General features: G+C 44.1%; 1 pseudogene across 1 annotated transcript; it reads right to left on the bottom strand.

Moving 5' to 3' along the window:
- Nucleotides 1–648: 648 nt before the first annotated feature.
- On the bottom strand, nucleotides 649–11552 carry LOC125524645 (disease resistance protein RGA5-like; annotated as a pseudogene). Its single transcript, XR_015610047.1, has 6 exons — nucleotides 10920–11552; nucleotides 5668–6616; nucleotides 3253–5244; nucleotides 3074–3159; nucleotides 1921–2982; nucleotides 649–1820 (listed from the first exon to the last, which is right to left on the bottom strand). The product of XR_015610047.1 is annotated as a disease resistance protein RGA5-like (transcript).
- Between the last annotated feature and the right edge of the window lie 3370 nt (nucleotides 11553–14922).

Raw genomic sequence — 14922 nt, 5'->3', positions numbered from 1 at the left:
TATTTTCTCCTCAATACAGAAGGCATGATTGAAATGAGTTGAGGGATAAGGGATTCCGACTTCAGAAGGACTCTGGGGCGGATGTCGCAGGTATGATATTCAGGGGTACGGTGGAGATGTTAGTGAAGATACAGTGTATCACTAAAGGCATGACCGCATGAGATGGAAGAACCAAAATAAGGGATCATGAGTCTGGGCCATTCAATCCTGAGAATATCCTTGCCGCTGTCTTACTGGACCGGAGAGCCTGCTCAAAAGCAGTAGCAATATCTACATCTGCGAAATCGTCGTTTCTCCATCGCCCATCTCTCTTAGCTACAGGATATCCGTACATAGGAGGCAATTTTAAATATTTACAGTAGTTGGGATAGCAGTGTCACCACCGATTTGTGGTCAGGACTCCGGACTCGCTAGGTTCATTGCATGCTTGTGAGTCTTGTGACACATTGCAACTGTGCGTGTAAGATGAAATCCACGCAACCCTTTCGAGAAGATATTCAATCATATTCATCTGAGTGAATACGAAATGATAGTCATGTGCTTCATTCCAAATAATTTTATTTATTCAGAGTTTGAGAAATCTTGAACAGAAAAGAACGCAAGATACAAACTGAATTTTATGTTAAAAAATAATTGATAGTAGCATGCTACGGTACAGATAAAGTTGGGTCATAGTAACAGACAGTAACATTTCTGCAATCCAAATTGAAACAATAAATCACAGCTAGCTGGCAACTGAAAATCAAATTGGCACTTTCTCCAAACTCATTCATGTCTTCTCTTTTTGTAGCATCAGAGTTCACAGGACACTCCAGCAGACTTGATGATGAGGCACAAGCAGACGTTCCAGCAGCCACTGAACGGAAATATGAACACAAACATGGTGTCAGTCAAACAAACCTGAACAGTGTGTGAGGTGCGCACCCGATTGATAATAGAGAACACCTGAACATTGTTGCAGCCAAAGCCGAATCGTCGACAGTGAAAAGCCATGTGGAAAACACGAGTTGTTGATCCAAATGCAAATGTGGAAATGGATTGGCCAATAAAACACAAGGACTGCTGTATTCATGTATCAAGACTCAAGGGTTGCATGAGAGAGACTGCTGTACAAACTAAGGTCTGAACCCATGTAAAAATATATGGTTGCATTTATGATTTATTCTGTGGACTCAGCAAGCCATCACGGCGCACACAATCTTTGAGCCCCTGAATGGTCGTGTGACAAACAAATTCCACACAGGCGTTTGCCCATCTGGGGTCCATGAATGAAGCTCAACCACCATGAATGAAGCCATCACTCGTCACACGGAACACGAGTATTGCAAGTGCAGTAAAAGCAGGAAAAACATGTTCAGCCTTTCCTTATTTTCGGTTGAAGGTTGTTCAAATGACTCTCAAGAAAAAAAAACAATTGGAAAGACAAATCATGATTTTACACTCCTAGAGCAAATTAATCTATACCAAACTACGAGTAAATACATTTTCAGAACAGCTGACTGAATATCGTCGGGTCCAAATTGTTTTTTATTCAGAGTTCGAAAAATCTTGAAGAAAAAAAGAGGGCAAGCTAGAGACTGAATTCGATGTTCGTAAAGTAACTGAGAGTTCTGTTTTACTGTAGAGATAAAGTTGGGTGATGGAGATGAAGATCATCAGAACACCGTACAAAGCGTTAAAATATTATTGGAACACAAATTGCAACTCGAAATAACAGCTAGTGACTAAAACTCAGATGTTTCTGCAGGCACTTTCTCTGGAACTCATTCATGTTTTCTCTTTCTCTGGAAATTCAGACTGAGAATGAGGCACAACCAGCCCTGCATGGAAATATGAACAGAAACTCTGAGTCATTCAAATCATGGAGCAAACTGGATAAAGAAAAAATTATACAAAGCGAATACATGGTAAGTAACTTACTCATATCTTGCATGCATCCAACCTTTATTCAGTTGACCCACTCAGCAAGCCATCACGGCGCACCGAATCTTCTTGCCCGTGAATGGCCGTGTGGCAAACAAATTCCACACAGGCGGATGCTCATCAGGGGTCCATGAATGAAGCTCAATCATCTTTGAATCAGTAGAATTGTTTGGAGGGCCAATAAAAATCAGCCGGTCACCACATGCTCGGAGACCCATGTCCAAGCCCTTTTCCTTAGACTGTACTGGCAATTTTCCAAGAGTGATCCACTTGTTGTCCGGCTTATCATACTGCTTCAAATCATTCTCACTGTAATCAGCGGCGTAAAGCTCATTGTTGACAACTGCAATGAGCGGAGGAGCACCCACAAATGTAATGTTGAGATCCTGAGACATGTTGTCGATGACCCTCCACAACTGCCGGTTCAAGTCATACTCCTCACCGCATGTCAATAGCTCGTCGCTACTGCTAAGACCACCGATCACATAGAACTTTCCGTCCATGAATGCACCAGAGCATCTGTACCTAGCCCTATTCATGCTGGGAAGGGGTGTCCAAGTATGTGTCTCCGAGTCATACATCTCTCCGCAGCTCAATATATTACTAATAGAATCATAGCCCCCCACGACATATGCCTTCTCACCCACACTTGCTGACCCAAACCAGTACCGCTGGATGTCCATCACATCAGCCAGCACTGTCCATGAATTGGTAAGGATGCTATATCTCAATGCCAAGCTTCCTTCCCCAAACACCAGCAGCTCGGTTCCTACAGCGAGCGACTCCGAGATGTACCTGTGAGCCGGTGGCATGTTGGGCACTTGGATCCAGCGCCGAGTGGACGGGTAATAAGCCTCCCACTCCTGGGAATTATTACCACAAGAGAGGTAGAACCAGTGCTCTGCTACCCTATTCTTGCGACGCAGGCGGTAGATGTCCCCGTTGCGAACCACCATATTGAAATCACGGTTGAGAGAGGCGATGGCGCCATATTCCAACCTGGAGAGGCGGTGCAGGTATTGCTCCACGAGACCTCTCCACCACCATCAGCTCCCACTCCTGACAAAATTTGACACTTCATTTCCCTGGCCTTCAATATTACGGGTAATTTATCACCTGATGGCAAATTGTATCTGTTAAAAAAGTATACCTATGTGAGAGCAATATCCTGCAGATATCCGGCAGATTACAGGAACATGCAGGCCGGAAGTGCGCTCCGATGACCCTGATGATATCCTGCAGATCACAAAAACCATTTAGATACCTTCGTCGGAGCATGAAAAGTTAAATGAGGAGTTACAACAACCATTCAGCGGGAAGTACTTTTACCTTTTATTACCATGGGAACCGGAATCCACTAATTGCACACCGATTACAGGATTGCCCGGATGATTGCTAACTACACCGATCCTTGATACATACTCTAGATCAGCAGCTGCACCCCGAAATTTTGCGGAGACCTCTCTAAGGCCTGTCATATGCCCGATGCTGATCAATGCATTACCCTGTCGATATTGTTTCCAATGTTCACGCTCCGAATAAAGATCAAGTCGTTGGTCCATTCGGGGGATGGCGTTGAAAACGAGCCTGAGCTTCCAGAGATTAGGCATTGCGTCCGCCTCAAATTTTATCCAAGCTATACCAGACATGAACCTCAGCTTGAAGTACTTGAGAGCTGTGAATCCAGCAGCCATGCCAAAGGTTATCTTAATATTAGGCGACATCTCCACATACAACGACAGAGCAGTGAGGGCAGGCAATCCTCTAAGAATATTAACATCATTTACTGACAGTCCATGCACTGTAATCTTTAGAATGCATAGGTTGCCAAGTTGGATCTTCCACAAATGCATTTTGTAAAATATGACGGGGCTGTGCGGTGAGACCTCAAATCTCTGGAGATGGTGGATAGGTTTATCCAAGATCCACTCAACTCTTGGTTTTGAAGCGTCACCATAGCTCACAGAGGATCCGTAAACCACCAGTTTTACAGTTTTCAGGCTGTCGTGTTCATACATTAAATAATCCAGAGCATCCATGCTTCTCACCAGATGGTCGTAATCTAAAGAAGGCGGTGTAGAAATGCAAAGATCCTGCAGGTGGTTCGGCTTGCAAAGGCTCAGGTCGTCACCAACAGACCAATCCAGCAGATTTGTGTGAGGAGGAAGACTGAGGTGCAACAAGCGTGTGAGATATATAATGTCCCATGGAACATAAGTGCCTCTTGGTGTATCCATGACATCCAGTGTTTCCAAACACTGCAGCCCTCTCATACGGTTTGGAAGTTTTACGCAGACATCACAAACAATCTTCAGATATCTCAGATGGAGCATTTCTGATACTCTAGAGAGGTCTATGGACAGGTCTTCGTCTCCATTATGATGGCCAGACAGTTGAAGGTTCAGAACACGAACAAGCTTGAACTCTCCCATACAAGGCATGCACTCTGATGATCCAAAAACTCCAAGTGAACGCACTTGTGACTTTCTAATGTTTGCTGGTATCTTGGCATGTTTTGCATCACCAAGTTGCAGAGATAGTCGACGGACCTTATGAGAAAGTGCCAAAATCTTTCGATTGTGATCTACTACCACAACGAAATTCTCTTCTGCAGACTTGTGTGCAATAAGATCATGCACAATGGCATGAACTGTGCAGGACACCACATCATTGTTGAAGTTGATAGACACAGGTTGGATGAATCTTCTATCAACAAGTTCATCGAAATACATCCCTGCAACTTCTTCCATATTCTGCCCTTCACTTGCAGTAAGAAACCCTTCAGCCACCCATTGCCTGACCAGGTCATGTTTGAACAGTATGGAGCCCTCTGGATACATACTAAAATACAGCAAACATGTCTTGAGGTAGTGAGGAAGGCTGTTATAGCTGAGCTTCAATACTTGTCTCGTTGTTTCTGGACTGGAATTTGACAGTAAACAGGAGATTAACGAATCATGTATGCGTGTGAATAAATCCATTGATAAGGAAGGCTGGTTTGCCAAAATACTAGCTATGCTGATGGTCGCTAGCGGCAAACCACCACATATCTCTATAATTTGGCCTCAAACTTGTTTGAATTCTTCAGGACAATCACTTTCAGTACCAAAAATCCTGCCAAAGAATAGCTTCCTTGAGTGATCATCATCCAAAGGTTTCATCTCAAAAACTTGTTCTGGGTGATTGCAGCCACATGCTAATGCAACATCTTCAATCTGTGTAGTTGTTATTATTCTGCTGCCTTGAATACCCTTGGGAAAAACCTGATTAATAACATCCCATGCTGATGTATCCCATAAATCATCTACAACAATTAGATACCTGCATGTCAAGAATGCACACATGTCACATTATTCAACAGGCTAACAGTAACAACACTTAGATGCGCTAGAAAAGAATGAATTTTTAGTCCATACATGTCCAGGACTTATGATATTAACCTGAAGTTAAATGTTACTACCAGCGTCAAGTTAGTGCGGACTTGAAGATTAAAACTAATGTCCGTTCACTAGACAGACATGTACTCCAAATTTTCTAGCTCACTTTAAAGCATAGTATCGAGCTTATCTGAAAAACATCTTTTCCGAAATTGACTATATATCATCATGCCTTTTTTTTTGTCAAAAACAAAAGAGCAACCTGTAGGCATTTAATGTAGTACATGCGATTCTGGACCATGTGGAAAATAAGTACAAACTATGCAACACAAGTAGTACATACGGTTTGCTTGTGGAAAATAAGTACCTCTTGCCATGTAGATAATTCCTGATATTTTCAGCAGTAACACGAAGTTCATCGGAAACGTCTTGGCTTCCTCCGGGCTGCTTCCGCTGGAGTTGTGATAGCATGTCGCGGAAAAGCCTCTTCATATCAGGCTTTTTGGACACCCGGACGAAAGCCCGACAATGGAATTTCCTCCCAATTTTATTGTACAACACTTTTGCAAGCATTGTTTTACCAAGACATCCAGATCCATGAATAGACACCACCTTGAGCTGCTGATCCGCGTCGTTAGACAAAGAGTTGATAAACTTGCTCATCCGACCATCAATTACTAGGCCGGAACAAGTTTTCTCACAAGGCATTGGCGACATTGGCATCATAGGCCCAATGGCTGAAAATCTACGTGCCGCCGGGGTGCTACAACAATGGAGTTGGTACCTCTCGTACCGTCGGATCACCTCCCGGGCATAGATCTTGAATTCTGATACCTTTTCAACTATCTGTTGGTACCACTTGAGCTTCCTGGGAGCACGAATGACATCAACACGAATGGTTTTGGAGATAAAATGTCCTGACACATCAGGAGCTGCATATTCAATCTGTTTCTGCCACTTGAGCCTCTTGGGAATCTTAACACGAGTCATCTTGTGGCCAGATTTGTAGCCAAGAGACTCAGGGGGCACAAAGTTGTCAATACAATCTTGGATGTCATAAGATAACTCCCGCGCCTCTTTCGTCCAGCAGTTGGCCGCTAGGGGAGGGTCTTCCACCTCTAACAAATCTTCAAGGTATGCGCCTATTTCTTCAAGATCATCTCTGAGGAGCTGCGACCTATCATTGACCCCCTTGGTCAGCTTGCATCCATGAGGACCTAGCATCATGTCAAGCTTCTTAAGTAGGGGTCTCATGGCACCCAGAGAAACACTGGTACTGGCATTCATCTCTCTGGCTCTACCTCCTATTGAAATATCTAAAAAAACATAGACGAGAAAGAACGATTTAATTTACCCAGCAGATGTTGCATGTAATACATAACTACCAGTACATGTCACACTCACATCTATTTTTATTCACATATCTGACATTCAGAAAAGCCAAATTATATGGATTTTGTACTTTACACTTCACTCATCATATCCACCAACACATTTAAATTGCAGAACAAACAAGTTGCTTATAGATTTTTTTTGAGAAAGAGTAGACTTTATTGACTCAAAATGAAGCATCGAAGACACAAGCACAATAAGCACACACATGTTGTCTGCATGGCTAGGACACCCACAACCAACCAACACACACACACACACACACACACACAAAGAACACAGGCAAAGAGAAAAGTTCATAAAATACAGAAGCTCAACTGTGTTTATTCAACCATTTTGCCTGACGATCCACTCGTAGAACATGTGGATGAGGTATGTAATCTTGTCTCCGACCCGTTGTGGTCGTGATTTATTTTTATTTTTAGTTTTGTTTGGTACTCGATGACTTGAACTTGTTTTCATGTTTAATAAAATTGGTGGTGTGCATCTTCTGATGCAGAGGCTGGGGTACTCCCCTTTTCGGAAACAACAATTACTCTATAATATAAGGGCAACAAAATTTGTGATTACCTAATTAGCTTGCGCAAATTGTGATGTCCAGTCGGGTCTCATCTAGTGTTATTATCGTTTTGCTAACCTATGCTTGCACTAGTGCAAAATTGTGTTGTTAAGCCCCCCCCCCCCCCCCCCCCCCCCCAAACCCAATCGCACATGCTAGTGATGAACAATGCATGGCGAGACACACATTATAAAAATCATTTGCACATCGCCCACGGTCACTAGTAAACAATTGTGTGCAATGTCTTACCGACAGGTTAAATGGATGAATCTGTGTGATGTTGGTGGGCACCTCACAACGTTTGATAAATAAACCATGTGTGAGATAAATTGAACATGATTATATGAGCTCAACTGTGCACTATGTTTTACATTTCGCACAGAAAAGATATTGTCAGAACTGTGCCGAACAAAGTTCACACGATTTTGCACAGTTGAACGTGCGTATTATACAAGCAGATGACATTGTATGCCTGACCATGCGGAAGCTACCCGACGACACTTCCTAATACGTGCCACAACCGCCCCAGCCCTGCGGCCTCACTGTTAGGCAAGACTGGGATCCCCGCCACGAGGTCCGCCCGACCCAGTCTTGGAAGAGAACACAGGGTGGTTGGCGATGGAGTGCGCCATCAACAAGGTGGGTGAATGCGCAAGCATAGTGGACGAGTTGGTCGCATGGATGGCTTGATAGTTCGTTCCAGTCATTCAGAATGGGAGGCCGATACATGTGCTGCCTTCCATGAGACCAAGGCATCCACCCCCACCGACAAGTATGGCACATGCACCTCCCACAACAACTAGTGTATCTATATCACCTGGTAAGCAGAGGCCAGTGTAATCCTCCTTTTCAAACAAATCTATATCATCTAGTTAGTTGAATGCAATGTCGACAAGCGACAAATCTATGTAAAATGTTTATAACGGGCTAATTTTTCCCTATTATATAATCAATACAGATCATTTGTTCTCGAGTGTTTCCTGTGTTCATGGGCACAATTTTGAAGTGCACTCTTCGCTTGTGAGACAATATGTTCAATCATAGCGGGAGTTACAACCATTACATATACTATGAGGGAGCGTAATTACAAGCGTTTATACACTACATTCATTCAAATTACAACAACAAAGCTAGAAATTCAAATGTAATTCAAAATCATAGAAGTTGTTTCTCTTAATATGTTATTACTATTGGACTTTCTTTTTCCTTGTGTGGCCTCTGTTTTGGGTCAATAGAGCTACTTTAGTTTTCATGTCACCACCTTCTTAAGGTGGCTATGCATATCTACTCCCTCCGTTCACCAATATAAGATGTTGTAACTTTCTTCTAAATCGGATATACGTAGACATGATTTAGTGTGTTTGTTGACTCATTTGAGTCTGTGTGTAGTCTATGTTAAAATTATCTTTTATATTTATGAACGGATAGAGTATTTAAAACACAAGCCACCACTATAAATCTGCTAAATGTTTTATCCAAGCCATTTGTACATGTGGAAGGCGGGTGGTGCGCGGCTGGTTGGGTCGTCTCCTAGGCATTTTGTTATTATTGGTTTGTTATTTTTTTAAATGTAGATCAATCCGTGCCCTCTAGACCTGTTGATGTGCACAACCATATATGATTGATTATTCAGTGATGGCAAGCAAAGCTAAGCACTGATGCTCAACAAATTAAATGCAGGAGAAAACGCCGGAAGCATGTTCAGGGCTGCCTCCTCGTCGCTTCTAGCCACTGCCTCATCACCATCTGGGAGTTTCCTACTGTATTTGTCAATCTAGCCTAGCTGGATGCGGGGGCCAATGGCGCCATTGCACCACGCCACTTGGAGGTTGGGAGTGCTATATGTAGGACATGCATCACAGACGGCACACTTGTATACATGAAGCCCTAGCCGATCTGCACATGCTCCACCCGCGAGATTGACATGAAACCGTCAACTGAGTAGCTCCACTTACAATCGTCGTTGATGGATGTCGTGGATGCGTCAGACATCGGCTACCAAAGCTGACACCATGTTGCCATGTGTCCACAGACACTACCACGGGAAAAGATGGTTGAAGAAGCCCAGATGCCTGCACAAAAACGTCGGCTGATGTTGCTGCTGGAGGAATAGAAGACAATGGAGTAGGGTGAGCTACCATTTGTTGCTACGGTGCAGTAGTCAGAAGCTCACCGAGGGCCACTGCCCTCTTCATCACTGCCTTGCCTGCCCCCCACGAAGATAGGGCCTTCCACGCCCCTCGTCAGAGGCAAGCCCCGCCGCCACCCACCATGGAGGTTATGCCCGATAGCGCATCGACAATGGTGAGAAGAAGAGATAAAGAGAAGGAGCCTCTAGCGCTGTCGGCCTGGAGGTCCTATTTTTTTATGGGTATTGGTGCAAAATAGATAATTAGACACAAAGGTATTGTGAGCGTCGCTAGTGGTATGCCTCTAAAAATAGCCATGATGCCGTTGGTGTACTCGACGACACACATCTCCACTATGGTCAACTGCCCGTGCACTTGCAAAATCACACACACAGTCACCAGATTTTTTGGTGGCAGCAGTCACCCGTTTGATGTAATTCACACACATTAGCACTGAGAACTGTGTTGAGGAGAGATCGATGCGGGAGGTGGAGGCTTCTGCTGTGGCCAATGTTTTGGATTTCATTTATTATTTTTATGACTAAGTTCATGAATTTCAAAATATTTTGTTGTTCATTTTGGATGAATTGATAAACCATAAATTTAAATTCAAAAGAAGTACATGAAAAATATAGGTACATTCTAGAGTCAACCCCGCAACTTCGCTAAGGCATCGTATGTTCTTTACCACTAGTATGTAGGAGTAGATGGTAACTGAAATACTTTAGATTTCCAACTTTTTATACAACTATATTTTGTTAGAACGACCAAAACCAAAATGATTTTCTTTCAAACCCCACTAAAACCTTGGCCCAGGGACGGTGGCTATGACGATGCGGATGGCCCATGCCCACCACTGTAGCAGAGATGATGATACCACGACGGGTTTGATGGCTGCCACAGATTTCTTCCCGGCACTAGAGCCCCAGTACATTATCTACATGAACTATTATTGTTTGCAAGAAATGGACAGCATGCACCAAGACAGCAAGCAACCCAGATTTATTCAACTGATTCAGGTGGCGACCTACTAGTAGGACACGCGATGTATGAAGCTTCATTTGCACTGTCGTTACAGAAGGAAGTTTCCTGCCTAAGCCGAGCTGAGCCTACCTGTCGTGCAATTCCACGATGCTCGACGTGAGCTAGGTGTGCGCACTTGCCGCGATCACCATGGCATGCCATCCCATGACCAGATCATGGCTGCACCTATTCAGCTAACTAACTAACGTGAGAAATGTTGCTAAAAAAACTAACATGGGAAATCAGCTAAAATAACCGCGTCATACCATACCATGATCAGATCAATGCTGCGCCTATTCAGCTAACTAACTAACAGAAGAAATCAGCTCAACCAAGTCATGTACAGGGACATGTCCTGGCCGTTTATTTTGCTAACTGAAGAAAATAACAGCAGCAGGGTATAGGCTAACATAATCGAGGGTTGGGTGCATCATTGAATGTAGTAAAAGTTCAGTCTCTGCGTTTTTCTTTTCTTTTTGTAGTACAGGGATATGAAGGAGAGAAACAAAGTGTCACCTTGGGTTGGATAAAAAAGGACGACCCTGTCCTCCTCCTCCTCAACAATGCCATGATCCAGCATCTTGTTGCGGGACTCGCTGCACTTTGGGCACGGCTCGGAGCCGACCCTCTTACACGCTTGGCAGACGAAGGCAGGGCTCGGCCTTGAGGCGCCGTCGAGGAGAGGCCGCAGCTCGCCGGCCTGGTGAAGCTGCCTAACATCGTCAGGGCCGCCAACGAGCCAGCCTCCCACGAGGAGCTGCGGGAGGGAGAAGGCGCAGCCCCGAGCCGCAAGCAAGGACTTGAGCTCGCTGCGGTGCGCTTTGCTCCTGGACACGTCGCGCACGTCCACGGTCAGGCCGTAGCCGCGCAGCAGGGCGCACAAGGCGTAGCGGTCAGCGGAGGTGCGCGCTCTGCGGCGCGACGCCGACGCCGTGTAGAGAATAACCTCGGGCTGCAGCTCCTCCTTGCCGCCCGGCCGGGACGAGGAGCTGCCGCCAGGGTCATACATGTCCGCTGGCTAATCCGCAGATGAGTGACGGTGGCTAGAGTTCCGGCAAGAGAAGACTAAGCGAAATGGTGGCTTTGTTGTGTCTCACTCTTCTTCGTCTCCTCGCATGCATCGCAGGTCGCAGCTATGCATCATGTGCTCGTGCCTCTTTTGTCGTGCCTGTCTGCCTTATCTTTACAAATTACGTCCTCAAACGCTATGCCTGTGGCCCTATGCGCTCGATTAAATTATGTTGTGTTTCTTTCGAAGCACTGGGATTAGACTGGAGAAGATCTCACTGGACTCTTGATCCTACAAAAGGCCACCATTTTCCCTCTGAATTTACGTTTTTTGCATCCCATGAATTTTGTTCCCATCGAGTTCCGCCCAGACGTTTAGGGGGGCAAGACCATTCATGCTGTTTTTCACCCCTCCTAAGGGTTGTAGATGCTGTAACAAAGGCCGTGACAAGACCATTCATGCTGTTTTTCACCCCTCCTAAGGGTTGCCTCTTAGACTAGGCCCGCTAAAGTCACAAGGGCTTTGACTGCATTTTCTTGATCTTCTTGGGTCGACTTTGTCCCGTGTGTGGTTGGTTACGAACTTACCATTTGTTACTTTCAAGCGTTAGTTTCAGGTTTTACGTTGTTTAAAAAGATTGTTCAAATTAAAAAATATTACAAAACACCAAATATAATATAATTCTTTTTGCCCCACCTTGCCCTAATGGAGTAGTAGGGGTGTACATGTAGTGTGAAAGACTTATGAGTTCATTTGTCCATTCAAGACATACTGTGTTTCCCTTCAATGCAAAGTGGAGTAAACTAAATGTACCGCCAGCTGATTGTTTGGATCAATGAGCTGACGAGGCATGAAAGATACACGAGTTGATTAGTCCATCCAATGTAACATTGTCTATCTTGAATTGGCAGTCTGACACATTGTGCATATCGATACGGTGCCAAGCTCTGCTTACCAACTTAAACAAATACAGTGTCAGCTGCTTTGGATCGACGAGCTAAGCAGAGAAAACAGGAGCTAAGTTTAACCATTAAGTCAGAGGGTGGCTTGTGGGGCACTACAGTTTGTATTTCCGCAGAATCAATGCAATTTCTCTCTACGTAACCATGAACTACAGAGGCATCTTGTGAGGTTTCATTGAGATTGAGGAAACTTGCACTGCTTTGAAGTAGGTTAGTGCACCTTGACGTAGGCTAACACCAACATGTTAACGAGGACCTCGTAGAGCATGGTGGGGCGACCGCCCTACCTTGATTCTTTTGCCAAAATATATCACGCAAGCATATGCATGCATCATTGCATCGCTACTTTCAAAACTCCAGAACATTGCGAGATTTGAACTTTCTAAAAGTTCAACACTAACATTGCGTATTTCGAGTCAATGCAAAGTGAAATTAAACTAGTGCACCACTAGCTGCTTGGATTGATGAGCTGACAAGCTATGCATGAAAGATTCGTGAGTTGATTAGTCGAACTAATGTAACACTGTCTGCCTTGAATTGGCCAGCGCTAAACTAATACAATGCTTGAATCCACCAACTTTTTTTGGACGTCGCATGGATCGATAAGCTAAGGGGGGAAACGGGAGCTAAGTTTAACAACTCCGATAGCAGGTGGCAAGGTACCAGAGCATCACAATCCAAAAAGTTGTGAAAATGTAGTTTTGGTAGGTGTAGTGTGAAAGACTTATGAGTTCGCTAGTCCATTCAACGTTAATACACTGTGTTTCGACTGAATGCAAAGTTGAAGTAAACCCATGAACCACTAGCTGCCAGGATTGATGAGCCGACATGCAAGGCATGAAAGACGCGTGAGCTAATTAGTCTATCTATTGTAACACTATCTGTCTACAATTGGCAGTCTGACAAGCAGTTCAGATCGATGCCGTAGCAAGCTCTGCGTGCCAAGCTAAACTACTACAATGTCAGCTGCTTGGATCGGTGAGTTAGGCGGAGAAGCGGGAGCTAAGTTTGACAATTTGCAGAGGGAGTGGCGCGGCAGCTGTCGATAAACAATATAATCTTTGTCTGCTTAACCGTGAACTGCGGAGGCATCTTGTGAAGGTACATGGAGATTGAGGAAGCTTGCACTGCTTTAAAGTAGGTTAGTGCATTCCGTTGGTTTCCCCGCTTCGACGAGATGAACAAGTTTCATATTGAAACTTTTTCAATTGGACGTCATCTTGATGACTTAATCACCCCTTCAATCATCAGACCCATGGAGATGCATGATTTGGTCTTGGACCAGATTATCTGCTCAACTAGACCACACCGTCTGGTCACAATAGAAGGTTTGAAAGTGTTTTCTGACCAGACCGGACAGTCCGATAATCCGAATCTTTCCTACAACATTGCAGCATATGGGCTATAACGTTTGCATACGATCTTCAATTGAAACAACTCAAATAAAAAAATCGATCGCCTTGACGAGACAAAGACTTCCATGTAGAACATTTTTTCAGCCGAGGTTGTCTCGGGTGCGTAATCAACCGATCAGTACTCCGAATTGAAAATCTCAGCACTCCCAGCACATGATTGGCCTCTTAGATGAGATCGGATGGCTATGACACAAACATCAAAGTTGTCCATTTTAACCATACAGAGATTATTCATATTGGACACTTTCTTATTTGAGATCATCTTAAATATTTATTCTGTCATGCCTAAAACTGATGTCAACACAAATGTTACTTTCAGCCATTTCGTTTCATGTTTTAAGTTCTTGTCGAAGATTGTTCAAACTAAAAAAAAGTTTTTCTAAACACCGAGTGTAATATAGACGTTCACACCTGACATAACTTACCTTTCGCTCCTCCTGCTTTTTAGATGTCGTCCACTGCCACCATTAGCTGCCGACACAAGGAGTAGCCCATGCATCTGTTAGCCCTAAGAAGTGGCTGGTTGCTGTTGAGCTTGCCGGCCGCTCTCATGCTCCCTTCTTTCATATCCTCCATGACTCATTGGATTGGTGCTTGATTTTCATTTAATTGAATGCAAAGAAATAAAATTATGAAAATGTTGTGTTGTTAGGTTTCGTGTAAAAGACCTAGGAATTCACTAGTCCATTCAACGTGAACACGCTGTGTTTTTCGATTCAATGCGAAGTGAAGTAAAATAAATGCACCTCCAGCTGTTACGATCAATGAGCTGACCAGGCGTGAATGATCCAAAAGTTGATTAGTCCATCTAATGTAACATTGTCTATCTTGAATTGGCAGTCTGACACATTGTGCATATCGACACGGTGCCAAACTCTGATCTGCTTACCAACTTAAACTAATACAGTGTCAGCTGCTTTGGATCGACGAGCTTGGCGGAGAAAACGGGAGCTAAGTTTAACCATTAAGTCAGAGGGCGGCTTGTGGGGCACTACAGTTTGTAATTCCCCAAAGTCAAAGCAATTTCTCTCTACGTAACCGTAAACTATGGAGGCATCTTGTGAAGTTTCATGGAGATTGAGGAAACTTGCACTGCTTTGGTACCAAAGCGTCGCAATCTAAGAAGTTGTGAA

The sequence above is a fragment of the Triticum urartu genome, chromosome 7A (assembly GCF_056163025.1).
Source record: "Triticum urartu cultivar PI428250 chromosome 7A, HENAU_Tu73, whole genome shotgun sequence".
Taxonomy (NCBI): Eukaryota; Viridiplantae; Streptophyta; class Magnoliopsida; order Poales; family Poaceae; genus Triticum; species Triticum urartu.
This window is presented reverse-complemented; position numbering and strand designations above follow the sequence as displayed.